A 23,591-nucleotide genomic window follows, 5' to 3' on the forward strand; every position below is an offset into this window, starting at 1 on the left:
GTGAAAATCTAAAAATTCTTAGGACACCATGTCTCTAATGGAAAAAAAAAAAAAAAGATAAATAATAGCACCTTCATAGCTGGGGACTTCCACACTTGAGAACAAGACAGAACAAGACAGATCCTCCAAACAGAAAATAGAATAAGAAACAGTGGACTTAAACAGAACTCTAGAACAAATGGGCCTAACAGACATTTACAGAACCTTCTACCCCAAAACCACTGAATATACATTCTTCTCATCAGCTCATGGAACATTCCTTAAGATTGATCACATTCTAGGCCATGAAATATGTCTCAACAAATTTAAAAAAATAGAAATTATACCATGCATTTCTCAGACCATAGTGAAATAAAATTAGAAATTAACTCGAATGGAAACACTCATCTCTAGACAAAGTCATGGAAACTAAACAACCTACTGCTGAATGATAGTTGAGTCAAGGAGGAAATTAAGATGGAAATAAAAAAATTCCTTGAACTAAATGATAAAGCGTTCACAAGTTATCTGTGGGACATAGCTAAAGCAGTCCTGAGAGGAAAATTCATAGCCATAAATACCTACATTCAAAAGACAGAAAGATCACAAATCAACAATCTAATTAATTGATCGTCTCAAGGAACTGGAAAAGGATGAGCAAACCAATCCCAAACCCAGCAGAAGAAAATAAATAACCAAGATCAGAGCAAAACTAAATGAAATTGATAACAAAATAACCATATAGAAGATTAATGAAACAAAAATTTGCTTCTTGCAAAAGATAAACAAAATTGATGGGCCTCTCACTAGATTAACCAGAAGCAGAAAAGGGTTCTAATTAAACTCAATCAGGAATGAAAATGTAGAAATTGATACCACAGAAATACAAAATATCATCTGTGAATACTATAAAAATCTTTATACAGATATTCCTGAAAATGTGGAGGAAATGGACAAATTCTTAGAAATACATAGTCTCCCTAGGTTTAATCAGGAAGAAATAGAATTCCTGAACAGACCAATATCAAGTAACAAAATTGAAATGGCAATAAAAAATCTTCCAACAAAAAAAGTCCTAGACCAGATTTTTTCACACCCTAATTGAGACAGTGTAGGTGACACCTCTGAGCTGTCCTGATAAGACAGCAGGAGTGCTGGAATATTTATACCTCCACACCTGTCAGTTTTCAGTTAAGGGATGGATTCTGGGCACTTAAATTTCCAGGTGCTTTCTGTTCCCACAGTTGCAGACAGACAAAGTTGATTTGGGAAGCCAGAAGGGAGCTTTTTGATAAACAGATGCAAGTGCTGGTTCTGGAAGACAAGGCACAAAGAGCCAGAGTATCATTGCAGTAGATAGTGGTGAAAGGAGTTGAGGGGATGTGGCCAAGGTACCAATTAACTTGTGCTACATTAACTATCCAAAGCTAAAGGGCTCCTTCTGCAAGCTACAGTTGGACTTTTTTCCTACTGTAAATATTTATAAACACTGGACACATTGCAAAGTTCTTTGAAAGTTATTTCTGCAAGGTAGATGTTGGCACCTTTCCTTGGTGACAAGAATAAGCAGTATCAATAGTTCAAACTTGACTAAAGAAGAATGCACAAAAAGCTATGATTTAACTTTCAAAGGTTTTTAAGAAATCAGGTGCTTCTTGTTATAAGCCACATCTGGCAGAGTTGATAATGCAGATATAAAATAAAGAGGATGGAAAGTGTTATATGCATATATATGTGGGCCTTTTTCTATAGAGCCTTTTTCTATAAATTTAATCAAGCAGTGGTCACTGGAGGGCCATTACTATGGGTATTCTTTTTTCTAATTCATGTACTTAATATATTTTAAACCAAAAAGAGAAATGCTTCAATTGACTGAAAGTTCAATATAAATCTACGATTATTTATGACTGCTTTCATTTTTTATTTTATTTATTAATCCATTTAAGAAATATTTATTTAGCACCTAGTGCCTATGTTCTGGGAGAGAAAGGTGCAGTCCAGATGCCCTTGACCATCCAATCCAAAGAGATTTTCCTATTCCTAATTCCTTATCACATTATTCAGGTTCATCTTCATTGTAATTTTCATTAATTTACTACATTTTTCAGTTGCTTGCTTAGTTATTTTTTATCCCTCCTGGTTATAGAGCCCCCAATAGATTAAATAGAAGAGTGAATTAAATAGCATACAAAGTCACTTGCCATTTACATATCCCATGATAGTATAAAGAATAATTTTCTAACAATTAGAGCTGTTTCAAATCAAGATGGCCTTATTCACGACATAGTGAGTTCTTTATTATTGCACTTTTTCAAGCAGAGCCTGAATAATGGCCTATTTCAGATGTTGAAGAGATGATTCCTGTATTAGAAAAGGAGGGTGTATAAAAAATCCTTAAAAATTATTTTCATCTTTGGGAATATAAAGCAAAAAATAGTAAAACAAGAATGAGAAATAAAAAATAGAAGAAAGAAGCATGATGAGGTACTTGAACTATCTCTGTATGAGCTGAAACAAGGCTATTTCAGGTTAATGGAAAATGCATGTGAAAAATACAGTAAAAGCACTACTTTAAATACTGATGGCAAAGCACAGTTAGAAAAGATGTCTTTTTCAGAATGAAAGTGGCTTGGGTCTAAAAAAAAAAAACTGAGATTCAGATATTCCTATTCAAATAAAAATTTACTACAGACAAACTAGAAAACTAGGAGATTGATTAGACTTGCATCTATTCAATCACATGCAAATGTTGCTCAGCCATGCATCATTGTCACCACCATGTGTGCCAGCATTTCCAACGGTGCGAGGACTTTTACTATATTCAAACATGGGATCACTGAGTGAGAAATACTAGACTCCTAATATTCTTTCCCAATTCTTACGTTTGGGGTCGATCCATAGGAAATAGTATTGTAGGTCAAAAATGCTCAAATGTCAATAATATTAGGTGTTTAATATATTAATAAATCTGTGAGAAATGGTCATTGATAACCTTGAAAGAAGTATCAAAAGAACTAGTCTTTTTAGTGCATTCAAATGAACTCTTCTCACCAGACTTTTAAAAGGCTTTTAACTGTACTCCATGTCTTATAAATCACAAAATATTCTCTAAATAAATATACTCCTCTCCTGATAATTAACTAAATATTTTGAAGAATTTGATAACTGTATTCTTTTTGACTCTCAAATAAGATTTAATTATATACTATTTTGGAAGGCCACTAAAAGTAGGAAAGATAAAGAAATTATATGAGACAGTCACTGAAAGAAAAGAAGCCATCTGGATGAAAAAAATCATGATTTATTTGGTAGGATAGTTCTACAATGAGTTGACTCCTTTTATAGTTCTACTTCAGGATAATTATAAATACCTGATTCCAGGTGTCATAATTACTTTTTACTCATTGTGAGTGATCCCTATGATTTCCAATCCTGGTGTCAGGAACCGGTATGGGTCTGAGTTTTTACCTTGCTTATAAGCAACAAATTAGCCTGACAGTTTCGTTGATGTTGGCAGACAACTCAAGGCCTCTGAGTCAGAGACAAAGGACTTTATCATTTATAGTCCAGCAAGTTAATGAGCTTCAGCTGTATGAGTTCACCTTCCTCCCCAAGTCTCATGGGGTAATGAAGAGCAGCCTAGGTAAGTGTTGTACACACAGTAGGTCTGTGGCACAGCCAAGGAACTCTTAGTTTAGGAAACCCTTACCCTTATATGGGACTTCTAGCAGAACAATTTCATCTTTACCCAAGCAGAAGGTATTATCTCTTTCTTTTTTCCATTTACAATTCTATTTTTTTTAATTTCAGTATATTACTGGGGTACAAATGTTTTGGTTATATACATGGATTGCTTTTGTGCTGCTTGAGTCAAAGTTACAAGTATGCCCATCACCCAGATAATGAATATTGTACCCAAGAGGTATTATTTCATTCATCCCCAACTTCTCTCCCATCTGCTTGTTTCTGTTGAGTTTTACTTCTATCTGTGCACATGAGTGCTGATCAGTTAGTTCCAATTTAATAGTATTTGTGGTGTTTGTTTTTCCATTCTTGCCATACTTTACTTGGGAGAATGGTCTGCAGTTCCATCCAGATTATTTCAAAAGGTATTAACTCATTATTTTTATGGCTGAGTAACTCCATGGTATACATATACCACATTTTATGAATCCATTCATGAATTGATAGAACTTGTGTTAATTCCACATCTTTGCAATTGTGAATTGTGCTACCATAAACATTTGAGTGCAAGTATCTTTTTGATAAATGACTTTCTTTCCTTTGGGTAAATACCCAGTAGTGGGATTGCTGGATCAAATGATAGGTCTATTTTTAGTTCTTTGAGGAAACTCTAATACTATTTTCCATAGGGGTTGCACTAGTTTGCAGTCCCACCAACAGACTATAAGTGTTCCTTTCTCTCTGCATCTACCTCAGCATCTATTGTTTTGGGATTTTTGATAAAAACCATTCTCACTAGATTTAGATGATGTGTCATTGTGGCTTTGAATTGCATTTCTCTAATGAATAGCGATGTTGAACATTTTTTCGTATGTTTATTGGCCATTAGTCTATCTTCTTTTGAAAAGCTTCTGTTCATATCTTTTGCCCACTTTTTAATGGGCTTGTTTTATTTTTACTTTATAATTTGAGTTCTTTGTGGATTATGGTTATTTTTTTTCTTTTCTTAATTTCAGCATATTATGGGGGTACAAATGTTTAGGTTACGTTGCATTGCCTCCCCCCCTTCCCTCCCAGAGTCAGAGCTTCAAGCGTGTCTATCCCCCACATGGTGCGCATTGCACTCATTATGTATGTATGTACCTTTCTCCTCCTCCCCCCTCTCATCTGCTCAACTCTCCATAAATGTTTTTCCTATATGTCCACTTAGGTGTTGTTCAGTTAATACCAATTTGCTGGCGAGTACATGTGTTGCTTATTTTTCCATTCTTGTGATACTTCACTTAGTAGAATGGATTCCAGCTCTAACCAGGAAAATACAAGGGGTGCTATACCACCATTGTTTCTTATAGCTGAATAGTACTCCATGGTATACATATACCGCATTTTATTAATCCACTCATGTATTGATGGGCACTTGGGTTGCTTTCACATCTTTGCAATTGTGAATTGCGGTGCTATAAACATTCGAGTGGAGGTGTCTTTTTAAAGAGTGTCTTTTGGGTAGATGCCAGTAATGGGATTGCTGGATCAAATGGTAGATTTACTTGTATTGCTTTAAGATATCTCCATATTGCTTTCCACAGATGTTGAACTAGTTTGCAGTACCACCAGCAATGTAGGAGGGTTCCTATCTCTCCGCATCCACACCAACATTTGTTGTTTTGGGACTTTTTATATAAAGGCCATTCTCACTGGAGATAAGTGATATCTCATTGAGGTTTTGATTTGCATTTCCCTGATGATTATATGGATTATTGTCATTAGCCCTTTATCACATGTATAGCATACATATATTTCCTTCCATTCTGTAGGTTTCTGTTTGCTGTCTTGTTTCCTTTGCTGTGCAGAAGCTTTTAAAATTAATCAAGTTCCATTTATTTATTTTTGTTTTTATTATGATTGCCCTTAAGGTCTTCTTCATAAATCTTTTGCCTAGCCTGATATCCAGAAGAGTTTTCCCCACATTTTCTTCTAGAATTCTTGTGGTTTTGTGTTTTAGATTTAAGTCTGTTATCCATCTTGAGTTAGTTTTTGTGAGTGGTAAGAGGTATAAACTGTTTCAATCTTCTACATGTGGCTATCCAATTTTCTCAGTACCATTTATTGAATAGGGATTCTTTTACCCAGTGTATATTGCTGTCTACTTTGTCAAAGATCAGGTGGCAATTTGTGGATGATTTTATATCTGGGTTCTCCATTCTGTTCCATTGGTCTATGTCTCTGTTTTTCTGCCAGTGCTATGCTGTTTTGGTTACTATAACCTCATAGTATAGCTTGAAGTCTGGTAAAGTGAAGCCTCCAGATTAGTTCCTTTTGCTTAAGGCTGTGGTGGCTATTGGGGTTATTTTCTGGTTGCAAATGAAGCATAGAATTATTTTTCCTAGATCTGAGAAAAATGACATTGGTATTTTAATGGGTATTGCTTTGAGTCTGTAAATTGCTTTGGGTAGAATGGATGTTTCAACAATGTTGATTCTGCTGATCCATGAGCAGAATATGTTTTTTACTTGTTTACATCCTCCGCAATTTTCTTCCTCAGTGATTCATAGTTCTCTTATAGAGATTTTTTACCTCCCAAGGCTCAATCCAGACAAAATAGAACTCCTGAACAAACCAATTTTGAGCAATGAAATTGAAGCAGCAATAAAAAATCTTCCAGCAAAAAAAAAAGTCTCATGCCAGATGGTTTCATAGTCAAATCTTATCAGACCTACAAAGAAGAATTGGTATCCATACTACAGAAATTATTTCATAACTTTAAGAAGAAAGGAATCCTCTCCAACTTATTCTATGAAGCCAGTATCACCTTGATACCAAAGCCAAGAAAGGACACAACAACAACAAGTAAAAGAAAATTATAGACCAGTATCCCTTATGAATACAGATGCAAAAATACTCAATAAAATTCTAGCAAACCGAATTCAGCAGCATATAAAAAAATAATAATAATCCACCAGGAACAAGTGGGCTTCATCCCAGGGATGCAAGCATGCTTCAACATTTACAACAACATATGTAAATCCATAAATATTATTCACAACATAAACAGAAGCAAAAACAAAGATCATATGATCATCCCAACAGATGCAGAAAAAGCCTTTGACAAAGTTCAGCACCCTTTTATGATTAAAAATACTCAACAAAATAGGCATAGATGGAATGGATCTAAAAATTATAAAATCCATACACAACAAACCCGCAGCCACATCATACTGAATGGGGGTAATTGAAAGCATTCCCACTCAGAACTGGAACAAGACAAGGATGCCCACTGTTACCACTTCTATTCTACAGTGTTGGAAGTCCTGCCAGAGTAGTCAGGCAAGAGAAAGAAACTAAGAGTATCCAAATGGGGAAAGAGGAGATCAAACTTTTGCTGTTTGCAGATGATATGATCTTCTATCTAAAAACCCCCAAAGATATCCCAAAGAAATCTTGAAATTGATACATAAATTCAGCAAAGTCTCAGGTTACAAAATCAATGTACACAAATCAGTAGCATTCCTATACACCAGCAACAATTAAGCTGAGAACCAAATCAAAGACTCAATACCTTTCACAGTAGCTACAAAGAAAATAAAATACCTAGGAATGAATATGTTTAACCAAGGAAGTAAAAGGTCTCTACAAAGAAGGCATGATCTTTATTATCTTGATTTGAGAGAGACATAATCTCTAATTTTTAGGACTGTTTGCTATACAAACATCCTTGAAAAGATATTACAAAACAAATAGCTGTTACAAGATGTGTAGAAACACCTCAGAGAATTGTCTCAGAACATTGGTACTAATTTCTTTTGTTAGTAAAACAAGATAACAAATATTGTCCTTTGACATCTGCTATTTATTATCTGGAGGTCAGATAGATAGTTGCATTTAATGTGTGAAATATCATTGTAGCATTGTTGCAATATTAACCTTGGATTCAAATGAAAATTTGAAATGAAAATTCTTTTGCATTTTGAGAGCAGAGATGTCTTCTAAACTATAGAATCCTAAAATTCTCCATTATTTTAAAGGAATCATGTTAACTCTCCATAAATTCTGCACAAACTCTAACGACTTTCTATAATGCTAATGCATTGTCTTCTTTGTTTCTCTTGCAATTATAGAATAACATGGTAGTTGTCTGCACAATAAAATCAAAGAGACCTATGGAAAGTTGCCTAACCTCTGCAAGTCATTGGTACCTTTTCTAATAAGGAAGAAAATATTAATACCTATCCCATCAAATTTTGAAATTTAGTAGAGTGTCTAGCACATTGTCAACATGCAAAATGTTACCTATTATCATAAGCATACAAATTTAGGAAATATACAAAAATATGAATGAAATCATAAAAAAAGTTCTTAAATGAGGTAAAGGCACTATTAACATTTTGTTTTATCTGATACATGAACATATAAATATACACACAGATACAGAGTATATTGCATGTGCTGTATTCTTAACTGTTCTTAGAAGTATGTTATATGCATTTCTCAAGTTGGCTAAATATTCTATAAAAGACACGTATATCAGTGGCTATACATTATTATATCATATAGCTATATTATAATTCAGCTGAAAGATGTTTAGTCTGATTCTGTACATTAATTTGTATACATTTTATATAAACCTCTGAGATGACTATCATTACATGTAAGATAAAAATCTGAGAGTTGAAATGGAAGGTTAAAGGGAATAAGCATCTTAAAATCTTTTGAAACATGGTACCAAATGGTACCATTTTAAAAGAATTATTCAAGTTTCTGTACAGAAATGGGTGAGCAAGGAAGGAAGGAGAAATGTGAGAATAGTACTTTTCATCTGTGATCACATGGATATCATTAAAATTGTAATTTTAATACTGTAGATCTATAGTGGGCCTGCAACACTGTGTGTCCAACAATCTCCCAGACAATGCTGATGTTGCTGGTATGTGAACCATGATTGAGTAGCAAGAAGTTAGAGGACCATTCCAGTAATGGAGAAGAGAGATCATGGTGGCTTAGATCAGAACATTTCAATGAAAGTGTGGATGTTTGATGTATTTTGAAAGTAAAGCCCATAAGATTTGGTCTCAGACTGAAAGAAAACTGAATGATATCACTGAGGTCTTTGATATGAGCTTTCAGAGGAATGGAAGTGCTGTTAATGGGGGTAGAGAACACAGTGGGAGGATGAGCTAGGGGATAAAAGCCAGGGTTTCTTTTTTTATATCAAACTTGAAATGTCTAATATTAGGAAACCAAGTGGAAATTCTGAGTAGCATTTGAAAATATAAAATGTCCTGGACAGGACATATCTGGACATATCTGGACAGGACATTTAGGATTTTATCATGCTATAAATATGTGCTTTTCTGAAAAATTCAAGAAAATAATGAAACTATAAATAAAACATAATTTCATTAGGCTTCTCAAATATTTGTGTGTGTGCATGTGTGCAGTATATATGACGAGAATTAGGTGGTAAAGTTTCCTTTGATGCTACATTTTAAGTCCGCAGTTATAAGAAAAAATTAAGTGAGATACTTTTCTGTCAGCTTTTATTAGGAATAGGGATTAACACATGTGGCAAAGGATATGCTTTCAGGGTGTCATAAGGAAATGAGTATGGTATATTATAGAGGTCAAAAAATTATGTTTTGTATCAAACATCATGGGTTTAGCACCTGCTCTAATCTTTAATAGCTGTATAAATTTAGTCAAGTTAATTAATCTCTCTGATCCACAGGATCATAATTTTTGAAATACCCATGGATGAATAATACCCATCCCACAAGATTTGGGGGAAGAATAAATCAGCAAGTATTTTCAAACTCATAGCTAATATTTTATATATTAGACTCTTGCCATCAATTAATTAATGTTAAATAAATGTTGACTTCTAATAATAAGCATAATTATTATCTAGATAAGTAAAACAAATTTTGGGGTAAGAGAATTATGTAAAGATGATTTGGGGTGCTTTTTTCTACTCACATGTAAGGAAATATTAGATAAGAAGTAGAGCTGTATAAAATCTGTTATGAAGACAGTTAAAACACAATAGGATTTAACAGATTTAAGGAAAAGATGAAAAAATGTACCCTAAAAATTAATTCTAGGAAGGAGTTTTCAATAGCTTTTTGTTATTGATTGAAATGTTCCATTATCCTAAGTGAAGTATATCAAGAATAGAAAAACACCACACGTACTCTCTAATAAGTTAGAACTAACCTATGGGAACACAAGTATAGAGAGGAAAGTAAAAGTCATTGGAAATCAAGTGGGAGGAGGATGGAGGGGAAGGGCCAAAACCCGCCTAACTGGTACAGTGAACACTATTCTGGTGATGGGCACATTTATAGCCCTGACTCAAGCCATGTATCAAAAAAATCTGTATCTCCTTAATATTTTGAAATTTAAAAAAGTCCAGTGGGAAAAATAACTGAGAACAAAAGTTTTGAGGAAATTGAAAGTTTTTAATTTGCGACACAATCAGGGCAAGATGCTAAGTTAGATAAATTGAGATCTTAAAAAATGTTTAAAGTAAAAGGCAAAACCACTAAGGTAGGAATGAGGTAAGAAAAACTGAAGTAAAAAGGGAAATGAAACTTTGATGGTCCCTAAATGTAGTGATAATATATTTCAAGAGAAAACTAGAATTGTGGGGAATTTAAAAAAATACACATTAGTTGTGTACCATGTTTTTTCCTGAAAAAACGTAATATGCCTAGGGCATGCTAGTGAAAAAGATATGCCACAAAGGCCAGTGGTTGTTTGACCACTGGCTTCCTTTTAACTCATGCATTTTTATGGAAGGTGCTCCAAAAAGTACCTGGCAGATAATACAAATATTATGGTTTAGATAGTTGGAGTAATCTTTTTTTGTTTTTGAATTTAAATCCTCTCTAAAGCTACCAGCCATCATTTATTAGAATCTCTCCTTATTAGTTTTAGCTTTTTCTCTATGAAAATTATTTTATTAATAAATAAAACCTTCAATTTTAATTCTGTCATGTGCAGTGATGTGCTTCATGGGTTAGTTTAAAATGATTAATAATATTCAACATCAAAATTTATGAAATTATGTGCTAAATTCAAAGGGAGAGTCTGCCTAGTAGATTTAAAGGGTAATTCAGAAATAAAAGTTTAAATGTGTTTACACTGATTTTTTTTTCATTTCTATTTATAACATTGGAACTGAAAAGCAATATATTTTTCAGGTGACTAGGGAATGTGATGTCTGGCAGAATATCCGAAACCGTAGTACTTATAATTTAATTTTATTAACATGATGACATAGTCCATATATTTTGAGCTTTTGTTTTATTTTGTCTTTTGCTTTGGATTTTTCTACAGATAAAACCAAAATATATTCACCATCATAAACTTTTCAGAGAATTTTAGGTGTGCCAGACACTGTCTTGGGAAAAAAGATGATTACAAAGAAGGATGAAATAATTTTTTCCTTAAGAAGCTACACATTTAAATAGGGAAATGAGGTAAATAAATGAAATATATATATAACTACAATCCAAGACACTAATTATTTTCCCACAAATGAATTTGCATCATATGAGCACTGGAATTTATCAAATTAGATATTTGTTTAGGCCACGATGGTCAAGGAATAAATTATTTTACTTGGGATTTAGGCTGAGTGTTAATGCATGGATATGATCTTATTCAGCAAAAATGATCCACAGGATCTTTCTGGAGGAGTTAAGAGCAAAATTAATAGTGGTAACAAAACACATGTAAGTTTCAAAAACATAAAAGTGATAACATATTAGATATCTACATGGTCAAATACGGGAGGTAGTGGGGAAACCTGCAAAATTAAGTTGGGATATGTTTGCAGAAAGTCACTATGTTGGTTTTCTATTGCCATTACAAATTACCACAAATTTAGTAGCTTAAAATAACATCTATCTATTTTCCCACAGTTCACTAGGTCAGAAGGCCATGTGAACTTGACTGTTTCTCTGACTCTGGTCCCACATGACTCAAATCAATGTGTTGGCCGACCTGGGCCCTTATCTGGAGGTCTACAGGAAAGCCCATTCCAAGGCGCATTGACATTTTGCAGGAATTCTCATTTCCATGTGGTTGTAGGACAGAGGTCTCTGTGTATTGGCTATCTGTCAGCTGAAGGTCATGCCCAAGTTTTGGAGACATTCCCTAGGCTAGAGCTTTATTTCTGCGGATGTCTTTAGGGTCCGGAGCAGATTAATCAAATCGATGCTTTAGAAAAATTTATTTGAATGTCCTTAACAAATTTCCTTTATTTCAAAAGTATATGTTTATATTTAATAACTTATGAAAGCTTATATTTCTTTGAGGAATGTTTATTTATTTGATGTAATTAAGTTTATGGCAGTGATGTTTGTTTTCTGGTTTCAACATTAACATTTTCTTAAATCTCTTAATAAAAATATTAATCTATCTTTAATATGCATGTCCTTACTTTCCATCAAGATATTCCTTTCTCTTAAACAGATCTGGAAGTGTTTTCTTTCCCATGAGACTTTTTCCATGAGTTCTGATCAAATAACTGACTATTTTCCTTCACTCTGTCCTAAATGATCATATTTCTATAGTTGCTTTCACTAAGCTTCCCTCTAATTATGTAATTTCATAATTTTCTCATTTGTAAAATGGTTTGGTGTCCTGAAAATAACGTTCTTTATGTTCACTCATGTATAGTCAGTCCAATATATTTGTCTCTTTTAATTAATATTTCTTATCTTGAATTATAAACTTGTTACAGGATAAAGATAATAAGCTATAATTCTTAGTATAGAGCAAAGACACATGAAGCATTTAATGATTTATTTCACTAGGAAAGATGATTGTTATATTCACATTTAAGAATATACCAATAATTAGTGTCAGACAATACTATGACATAGTGCTTATAATTGGAATGATTTTCCTTACTTTCATCAATTAATCAAAAACTAGATGTAAGCACCTATTACATGATGAGAGGCAATTTTCCATGTGCCTTTTGTGTTTCTGTACATCTTGAAAGCAGAAGCACTGCCAACTTTTGCTCTGGACTATCTCTTCAAGAATATCTATAGAGCAAACAGCCTCAGAATATAGAAATAGAGCCTTTCTGTGGGGCAGAAGGCAGATTTGTTCGCTGTCGGGTATAATTAAGACAACATGTCCCTCTGGAGCAAAGGCCCATTAAAAATCATGGGATTAAGCTTGCGGTTCCTCTCCTCTATTGCATTCCACTGCATATGCAGGTGTCACCTGTCTCTTATCACATTAACCTGTGGAAATTGGAATTTAGGGAACCAATGTAAGAAAATGATCATACTCAGGCTTCTTCTCTTGCTATGAGTAACACATTTCTTTTGTCTCGGACTTAGAAAGCTCATGTCTTCTGCCAGCATCCATGAAACTGTGGCAGTCTAGCTTGTTGGCTTGAATAAGGTAAACTCTCAGGTCTTTCACAGTGGTCAACAGTGTGTTTTAGGTACCTTGCCTATAAAGCAAAGTAAGCTATATCCATGTCCTCATGTAACTAGTTAAATATCTTGAGATGCTTTTGTTTGATGAAAGTATGACACAAGAATATCAGGAAAAGGAAGCATATTACATGACTAGTATTTTTTTTCTATTAGACCAGTATATTTTGTTATTTATTTTTAATAAGCCACAATACTTTCATCAGTGTAATGCCATTATTTTTTAATTAAACAAAAAACCAAAAACTAAACTAAACCTGAATCACATAACACATAAAATTTGCTTGGAGAATATTAATTTGAAATTAATCAAAGCTGTACTCATTTAGAAAATTTAAAATGATTAGAGGGTCCTTGCTTATTTTTTTGTTTGTTTGTTTAGTTGATTGCTAGGCTTCTTTTTGAGATTTTAGGGATACCTTATTATTTTCTTTGATTATCATACAGTAATATTAGGGTTTTTTTGATACATCTCCCCACAGCCACATCAGTTCCATCACCCCAAAAACTTCTAGAAGGTCCCTACATTAATTCCTATCTTCCTGAGTTACTGGAAAGATTTTTCTTATATTTATTGTGCATTGTAGCCTCAGTTTCATCACCTATCTTCCTACAGATGACCCCATGGGAGTAATTTTGGGATTGGGGGAAGGAAATATTACATAAAATAAGGAAGTGATAGGATGCTTTGAGGAAGAGAGGGCTAAAAAGCTATTAGAGGGGTTTCTAGGCCTAATTCCAGTCATCCATCATCTATTCCCTCAGAGTCTACCCTCTGTTCTCATAGAATGATTTATTTTAATTAGGACATGAATCCCTACTTGGTCAGCCTGGAGAGACTCAAGCTGGAAGAGCTCAGGGGTCTCATTATTGCATCCTGGCCCAGGATGAACAGCTTCTGAGGACAAAAGATAGAAGACAATGATAAACATATTCACTCCTTTAGAAAATAATATTAATTAAGAGAAATAAATTGAGGACTGTTAGTGATGGTATTTTGCAGTATTGTTATCTCTAGTGAGCAGTGGCAATAAGTGATGTTACAAATCATGTAATTAGGGAGGAGAGAGTTTTAAATCTAGGATGGGGCCATTTTTTTCTCCTACAAAATATCCGTGGTAATTTTAAGAAGTAAGATTACTTAGTGTTCTATGAGAGCTACAAAGAGAAAAGAAAACAAAAGACTCTAATCCCACCATGTACCTTTAAACCAATGCTTCTCAAATTTGAGCCTGCATCAGAGTCATGAGGAAAGCTTATAAAAATAGATTGCTGGGCCCCACCTGCAGAACTTCTAATTCAGCATGTCTGTGGAGGGGCACCATGGGCAGCATTTATAATAAACTTTTAGGTGATGCTGATGCTACTGGCGCTGGGATCTCACTTTAAGAACCACAGCTCTAGCTTATGGGGAGAATGGAAGGGAAAACACATGTAAATATTCTAATCTAAAATGTAATGATCTTTGTTATAAGACTTTGTACTAAATTGGCTCTGTAATTAATGACTTTATTCTCAACAAATAATTGCTAAGGGCACATTGTGACCAAGGAATTACTATGCTACTAGGTGTAGTAGATGCATTAATGAGGTAGGCATGAATTTTATCCACAAAGAACTTCTAGGCTAAAAGAAGAGAGAAGGCATGTAAAAGACAGTTATTTCTGCTAGAGAGGCTAAATACCATAACAAAAAGTGTAGATATAGTGCTATCCTGGCAGGAGGGAGATATTTCTGACAGAGAGTGATAGGGTATAGAGACTATGGTGAGTAGGATAGGCTTCACAGCTTAATACCTAAATATTCATGTTACCACATAAAAAATATGTTGTTTGCACATTTAGATGCTGCCATGCAATTCTCAGTGTACTTAAATGACAAATATCCCAGATATGTTGGCCACATAGTGAGAGGTGGAGCAGGTTGGCTTGGTTAGTTTCATAATATAATATGTGGTAACAGTATCATTATATTATGATCCTATTATTAATAATATTGTCATTATAATTACATATGATATTTTAAATAGAGTTTATTATCTGAGAGCTAAAAAAAATTGCATACTTCAGGAAAGGCAGTAGTAGTGAACATATATTCCACTACTAAAATTTTAGCTAGGTAATCATGCACCATAACTCATTGGATTTATATTAGATTAAACAATTCCAAGTTTCAGGTTATATTCTAGAATCTTTAGCTTTGAAAATGGTCAAGGTTACTTTCTAAATCTGATTTTTTTTTTTTACACTAGAAGGTCTCTGAGCATAAAATAAAGTCATTCCTGTAAATACAGTAAAAAACAGGGTAAGTAACAACAAATATATTTGCTGGTGTTGAACAAAATCTTACTTTGAGTATTAAGGAGGAAACAGGAAAATATTGATATGTACATATTTAGTGTAAAATGCAAAGCTGTGTTGATGTTTAAAAGATATTTAATATACATTACTTCCAAAAATCTAATTTTCAACCACCAACACACTTTCATCCTTCCTTTGGAAGCCTATATCTTAAATAAAAATTCAAAATTCAAAAGTAGCTTGAATTTTTTTCAATAATATAAATATACTTAAAATATTTTCATATCTATAATTTTATATATATGTATGAACATATATATATATAAAATTTCATGAGGTCAATATTAGAATTTATTTTATCTAAGGTGAATATACAAACTCCTAGCGTGTTTTACTTAGTTGTTTCTGTATTAAATATTGTAAGTTAGAACTGATGTTTATAAGTACCCAGCTTGGTGAGAGTCTGCCTTTAAATTCTTCCTAGTAAGGACCACTTCCATACATCCATTTCTCAAACCATATGTCAAGAATTCTTGAAGTGCTTATTTAATATTTCTTGAAACTCTATTGTCAAGGGGCATTATACTACAATAGAAAACTGACATGCTTTTATTTTTTTTTAATGTGTTTAAAGTGTGAGTATGTGGAAAGATACAATGTCTTAAGAAAAAGGTTAACTTGAGCTGTAGTGAATAATGGATGAAAGTTCATATTTCAGAGTGCCTTCTCTTCACACTTCTTTCTGATAATGCAACTTCCACCAAGTAGGTGTCTCTGATGGCATAAATTGGGAAAAGGTGAGACATACTTTGTTTTTAAATATGCTTAGATGAGCCTTGTGTCCTTGGTGGTAATAGCACATAGAAAGGGCTCCTTGAATTAAGGACGTTTCCACTCTTCACCTAGTTTTGTTGCATAGGTTTTTACTATTACATAGAAAATGCAATTTCAACCCAGTTTCTTTCTGTGTAACTTTATTGGCATGTCAGAATTAATACATGTTGCTACTCTGAGGCAAGAAGTTGCATAAGGAGAGTCAAGTTCTATAGTAAGCATGTGGGTTCTATTACTGTTTTTTGAAATATCTTAAAAAGTGGGTTAGCAAATGTTGCTGCATGTTGAATTTAAAAAGTGAAACAAATATAGAGAGCTTTTTTCTATTTCTCCAAATTAACCACTAGGAATGAAGAGATTATTTTACTCCCTAATCTAATGCATACATATTTATGTATGCATTTGTTCTATATGTTCAAATTCCATATCTTAGAAGTTCATATTGACTACACACTTGCAAATATATATTAAATTAATGACTTTTCCTTAAGTATTATTTTACTTCAGTTTTATGATCTCCTGTAATCATGTTTTATTATTCTTTTATTTTATATTAGTTTATTCATCAATGATATAAATTATTGATGGTATCACATAAAAGTATACAACTGAAGATAATAAATATGGTAGTATAGATAAGGTTTAGTAATCTTAATTTACAAATTATTTTTGGCATAAAGTAATACCAGGCCAATAATAAATGTACTACCTGTGAATTAGCAAACAGTTGCTTGATGTATGATGGAGTTGAGACCAGTGGACATAAGAAAGATGTACAGAGCAGCACTGGAGTTTTCCAAAGACTGAGATACGTCTACCCCACAATATTCCAAGGGATGGGCTATGCTTTTATGATCTCTCCTCCTGCTTTAATTTAGGGTAAAGATATAGTAGGCTATTAAATCAACAAGAAAGTCAAGGAAGAAAAAAGGGACCACTCATGGCATGTATACCTTGAGCCTGTACAGCACCTGTATGAATTTTAATAAGATGGCCATGAGGTTAGGTTTTTGTTTATATTTTATTTATTTGTCAAAACTTAAGCTTTTAATTTTGAGATAATTGTGAATTCATATGCAGTCGTAAGAAAAGGTACAGAGTGATCCAGTGTACCCTTTACCCAGATTCCTCCAATAGTAACATCTTGCCAACTATAGTACAATATATCACAACCAGGATAATGATATTGACAGTGTCAATACACTGGAAATTTCCATCACCACAGAGATCTCTTATAGTGCTTTTAAAACCAGAGTCATTCCTTTCCCATTCTCATCTCCTCCTTAAACCATGACGACCACTAGTTTTTTTCTTCCATTTCTATAATTTTGTCATTTCAAGAATGTTATATACATGAACTCATATAGTATGTAATTTTTTGGGATAGGCTTTTTCTCATTCAGCATAATGGTATGGAGAGTCATTCAAGTTGTTGCAAGTATGAGTTATTGCCATCATGTCATACTGCAGGTACATACTATCAACATGGCATATCACTGTTGATGTTGGTCTCAGTCACCTGGCAGGAGATAGTGTTTGTCAGGCTTCTTCACTGTAAGGTTACTCTTTTTTATCCCCCTTTCCATACTGTACTCTTTGAAAGGAAGTCACTATGCACAGTTCTTACTTAAGAAGAAAATAGTGATGTTCCCACTTCTTAAAAGTGGAGTTTCTACAAAAATTACTCGGAATTCTGCATGGGATATTTGCTTCTTCTCTCTCATTTGTTTATTTATTTAATCATTTATTTATATGAGTATGGATTCATAAATATTTATTTTATACATTGGGTAATTATACAATACTACTTTATTTTTTCATATTGTTAAAAAAAAAGAACTGTCAAATTGTTTTCCAGAATGACTGAACATTCCCACTAGCAATGTGTAGTGATCCAGTTTCTCTATATCCTTGACACCATTTGGTGTTGTCACCTTTTTTTTCTTTTAAAATTTTAGCCATTTTAATAGGTAGGAATATCTCATTGTGGTTTTAATTTTCATTTGCCTAATGACGTTCAACATCTTTTCATGTGCTCATTTGCCATGTGTAGCTTCTTCAGTGAAATATTTCTTTATATCTTTTGCCCATTTTCTAATTGTATCATTTGTTTGTTTGTTTATTATTGAGTTTTGAGAGCTCTTTATATAGTCTAGGTACTGGTCCTTTGTCAAATATATGGTTTGAAAATATATTCTCCCAGCCTATAGCTTGTCTTTTCATTCTCTTAAGAGAGTTGTTGAGGTGAAGGGAAACTTCCACTTTGCCTGTGGAAGGTTCCCTGAAAATCAACTCACAATAAAGCAGATTAGTAAGAGAAAAACTATACAAATGTACTTTAATGTGTATAAACGTGAACCCTTAGAACATGAACATTTAACTTCTCAGTGAGGTACAGAGGTTTATATGTCTTTCTGGTAAAATGGGTTATGGGAGGGAGGGAAAAGAGGAATTCTCTTTAAGTGTGATAAAGGATTACTAAGGATGAATGGATGGGAAATAGAGATGAACTAGTAAATAGTTCTCTTTGGAATTGAAATGAATCTGAAAGAAGGGACATTCATTATCATCTTAAAGAGTCTGTTCAGGTGTGGTTGGTTACATGGTCACATTCCGGGCCTTACAGGGAAGGGAAGAAAAGAAAACTATTCTCTTAGATGGGTCAGAATCTCAGGCTGATAAAGAAACTTCGGAGATTTTGGGAGAGCTGATCTTGGTGATGGTTGGGGGGCAGAAATCAGAGAGAACTTGAGTCTTCTTCAATCAGTCCAGTATGTTAAAAAGCCATATTTTGGGGTAAAATATTTCTAATTTCCCTCAGAGTCTTTGAGAGCAAAAGTATCTTCTCTGTCTTATGGATTATACTTTTGATGTCAAATCTAAGAACTCTTTGCTTAGTTAGCCCTATATGTTGAAGATTTTCTCCTACATTTTTTTTCTAAAAGTTTTATAGTTTTAGTATTTACATTTATGTTTGTGATCCATTTTGAGTTGATTTTTGAAATATATTAATTGAAAGATTGTAGTAAGGTTAACAGATAAGAAGATGATTGTCATTAAATAGATAATTTATTATTGACACTTCTCCAGAGCAGAGAATTTTGCCATACCTTACTTACAGAGTAGCCACATGGGGAAACAAAGGCAGAAGGAAAGGGCCAACTGTGGGCAAGAACCTTTATTGTGATTTCCAAAAGAAGAAACAGATAAGGCAGCATAAGTGGGTTTAGGATTGTCTACTTTGAATAATTTCAACAGGCTCTGGCGCATAGAGGCTGTTTCTAGTTATCTGGTACCTGGTCCTAAAGTGACTACATAGGGCAGATGAATGGTGGCGTAGAAAGCCTAATAAAGGAGGGGGTTGAGATAACGGATTTTGGATTATTTGGTTTGAATTTGTAAACAGGAGGACTCCTCTTGGCTGGGCTTAGGGAAGGTAGCATGGGAGGAGGGGAGATGAGAAAGACAGGAAGTCAAGGCAAGGTGACTCAGGCATTTATTGGACCATTCAGAATAAGGTGTGTCCAGCATAGAGCAGATATTAAAACATCAAGTTTATAGAAGCTAGAGACATGGTTAATACATTAGATGAATAGGGAAGATGTATTGCATGCTAATTACACCATTTTGCTCTGCAGACCCATTTTCTACCTTTCTCTGCCCCTGCTCTGGGCCCTGAGAGGCTTCCCTTCATGTACGGCTCACTCCAGCTCTAATCCACTCTGGTTTGCAGTTATACCCACACAGGAGGCAAGACTGCCAGAGATTGGAAAGTGAGAGGAAGAACAGGTCTGGTTATTTATGTTATTCCTGCTCCCTCCCTACAATGTCCTACCTGTGATTACAATTCCCATCAGGTAGCCCTATGGCCACCACTCCAGCTTTTACCAGTATCTTGTAACACTCACTCTGTTCCTTTACACTTAGGGATTGTTACCAATTGCCATCATTTCTATCCCGGGATGTTTCACCATCCTTGTTGGGTTTCTGCATGCTGTCCATACTTATGTAAAAAGTCTCTTTGTCAGGTTTAGTCTCATTCTGTGTTCCGGTTCTTAGCACGCTCATGGCCAAAGAATGAACAGACACACCAGTGTAAGGCAAGCATAAGGTGACATTTATTGAGGGGGAGTAAGATAGAATTATAGAGCAAGACAAAGATATAGAGTTATAGAGCAAGATACATAAACCACAGATGATGACTGGAACCCTCATTGTAGCAAAAAAAGAGAGTTTGGTTATGGTCTAGGTCTTGTTTTATGGCGTACGGATAGGGACCTCCCCATAGTTCAAATGTAAAGATGGAGCCACTTTGATTGTGCAATTGGGAATTGCATGACCTGAGCTTTACTACCTATGCTGGTTGTTCTGTGTCACTTTCCAGACTCTATTATACCTATGCTGCTTGGCCCATGGGCTAGAGTCCTCCGCATTCTTTTGCAGTTGGCACACTAAGTTCTGATTGGCAGATTTGTAGGGTGCTTCCTTCTACCCCAGGTATGGCAGTTAGGTGGGACAAGACCAAGATGGGGGCCCGAGGCCCATGCTGTCCTTCTTCCAGGTGGAGCAATTGCACCAGGACAAGACACCCACTTTCATCCCTAGGACCTGGAATCCCTCTGTATCTACCTAACACCTTCAATGAACTGTTTTCAATTAAAGTTGGAATGCACCATCATCTTTTCCTGCTGGGATCCTAATTACTACACACTTTTCCTAATTGGCCTCAGCCCTGCCAGTCTCAGCTTGGTGAAATAAGGTGTCTTTTATACTAATGAAAGACATCTCTGTCCTTTGTCTAGCCCCCCTTCTGTATGCCTACCTTCTGGCTCCCACTAGCCTCTTTGCCCTGAGCTTCAAAAACTACACAGGAAAGTACAACAATTGTATTAAATTTGTTGATAAAGAATAGAAAATTGAGAAGAGAGAAATGGAAGAGTGCCTTCTTCCCACACAATGTGTTTATGTTTAGAGCTCTTTTTCTACTATAATTATGCATTAAGAATGTGTTTCTACTTGTTATTCACAATTTTATGTGACTATACTGATTTAGACAGAATAATACTGTTCTTAAGCATCACAATCTCATGAAAGCTATGGATCTTAAGTTTATGTTCTTCTGTAACAAAATATTATGGTCTATTTTTACGTTGGTTCATTTGTTTCTCATTATATAAATTATAGACTGATGTATGAAAACACAACTGTACACATATGAGAAAAAGATGGGGCTCAATTTAAGCACCTTGAACTAATATCTGTTAAAAAGTTAAAGATTTTGTGAGGGTTTGAGAGTAATTTAGGCAGAAAAATTTGAGCATTTCTGGTAAGACAGGCATAAGGAAAGACTGAAGAATGAGGAAGAAAAATAGAGAAATTTAAATACCAAAGAGCATTATGATAGTGTCCAGCAAATGGAAGACTGGAGAAAGAAATCTTATGGGTGCTGGGAAAGGGACCCAAAATAGTAGTTGAAAAGTAACTGAGATGTATTGCATATCAGTTTACTTTTTCATTTTTGTAATATATTCACAGTTTGTAACATTAACTATAATTGTAATAAGGCATTGGTTTTCATTACTCTTTGTCTCTAATTGCATTTGCTTTCTTGATGACTTAAGCTAGTGTCATGACTTTAAATATGATCTATGTGCCAACAACTACAAATTCCATCTTCAGCCCAGCCCTCTCTTCTGAATTTCATACTTGCATATCCAATGGCCTACTGAGCCTCTCTGCTTGAATATCTATCAGACATCTCAAATTCAACATCTCTTCCCCACTGTCAGAAAGTCCTGCTCAACCTGTAGTCTTCACTATCTCAGGTGAACACACAATCTATCTATCTGTTAAAGCCACAAATCTTAGAAAGATGTTTTGCTCTTTTCTCTTTCCCCTGTATTAAACTAATCATGAAATCCTGCTGTCTCTACCTTTAAATATTTAAAATATCCAAAATCTAATCACCTTCAAACAACTCCATTGCTAACACTCTGGTCTGAAATATCTCTTACCTAGAGGTGAAATTACTGGGTCATTTGGCACGCATATATGCACTATTGGATAATACCAAACTGTTTTCCAAACCTACATCCCTCGCATTCACCAGAAACCTGTGAATGTCTCCTTTACTCCATAGTCTCACAGAGGGCCTATTAAAGTTTAGCCTTCCTGGTGAGTAGGTGATATCATCAAATTATGGTTTTGTGTTCTCTGATTATTGAGGCTATCTTTTTCATCTTTTAATTACCATTTGTCTAACCTTTTTATGAATTGCCTGTAATTATATCACTTGTTAAGAATGATGAAGTAAAAATAAGTATCTTGTTTGTTCTTTTATTTTTTTTAACATTTGACTATATAACAAAAACAGGTTCTATACATTTTCATTCCCGCAGACCTTGAATTTTTATTCTTAGTTAAATATCAATTTATGCATTCCACTTATTTATATTGCACATATTTTCAGACAGCATTTGAATCACTGGGGCATAATTCTATAGGTTAATTTTATAGCTTCCCAATTCAATTATAATAGTCACTTTTCTTCAGCTGTTTGTATCATAAAGCACAGACACTCAGGCAGCTTGTTTCAGTCTTTCAATCCTCCTTTCCAATTGTAGTATAGAAAAAATGTCAGCAAGCCATTGGGTAACTGTCAAATTGTTTAGAAACCACATAATTAAGGGGGATTATTATGGGTGAGGTAGATCACTACTCTCTCAGAACTTCATTACTGTTAATCCAAACTGAAACATACAGCATTTCACTAACCCATTTTTAACACTTTCTTTTTTGTTAATTAAAAAAGAAAAATCCTTTTAATTAGATCTGGTTAAAATTTTTTATACATGCAGTTTACTTAGAACCAAGGAATCCACAATGTTTGATTCAATACCCTCATTAAAAACATTTAATATTTTTTGCCAGTGTCGATGTTTCTATTTTTTTTGTTGTTGTTTTGTCTTGTTTTTGCTTTTGTTTTACCTCTGGCAGTTTGCTTGCATGGAAATGCTTGGGTACATGAATATTTTGCTTCCCTAAAAGGTTTAAGCATGAGTTTCTAATCAAGAGACAACAAAAGAGGGGACATGCTTCACACTGAATATGTGTATGCTTTGCACTGTAAAGTATGTTTAGTTATTTTTTTCTAAAAGCTATAAGGGTTGTCAATTCCCTAAGAAAGTCCAAAGAATTTGCTTTTATATTTCACAGGGTTTGGGTAGGGACTGTTATTCTTCTAAATCTATAGAGAACTCCTTACATTTTATTCATGAAAAAAGAACTAATCTACATAGATGCTGTAGATTTAAATCATAGTTATCATGTTGCTGAATTA

At 34.1% G+C, this 23,591-nt stretch overlaps 1 protein-coding gene and 1 long non-coding RNA gene across 6 annotated transcripts in view; both read left to right on the forward strand.

Annotated features, from left to right (window-relative positions):
- Positions 1–15,632, forward strand: part of LOC142876344 (uncharacterized) — a 42,778-nt gene extending 27,146 nt beyond the window's left edge. The window contains exon 4 of the long non-coding RNA XR_012923233.1: positions 9,386–15,632. This is a non-coding gene — a long non-coding RNA (uncharacterized LOC142876344). The remainder of the gene's footprint in view (positions 1–9,385) is intronic.
- The window catches only part of MARCHF1 (membrane associated ring-CH-type finger 1), a 726,479-nt gene that overhangs the window by 271,163 nt on the left and 431,725 nt on the right, over positions 1–23,591 (forward strand). The gene's annotated exons all lie outside the window — the stretch shown is intronic.

This window comes from Microcebus murinus, chromosome 15 (assembly GCF_040939455.1).
Source record: "Microcebus murinus isolate Inina chromosome 15, M.murinus_Inina_mat1.0, whole genome shotgun sequence".
Lineage (NCBI taxonomy): Eukaryota > Metazoa > Chordata > Mammalia > Primates > Cheirogaleidae > Microcebus > Microcebus murinus.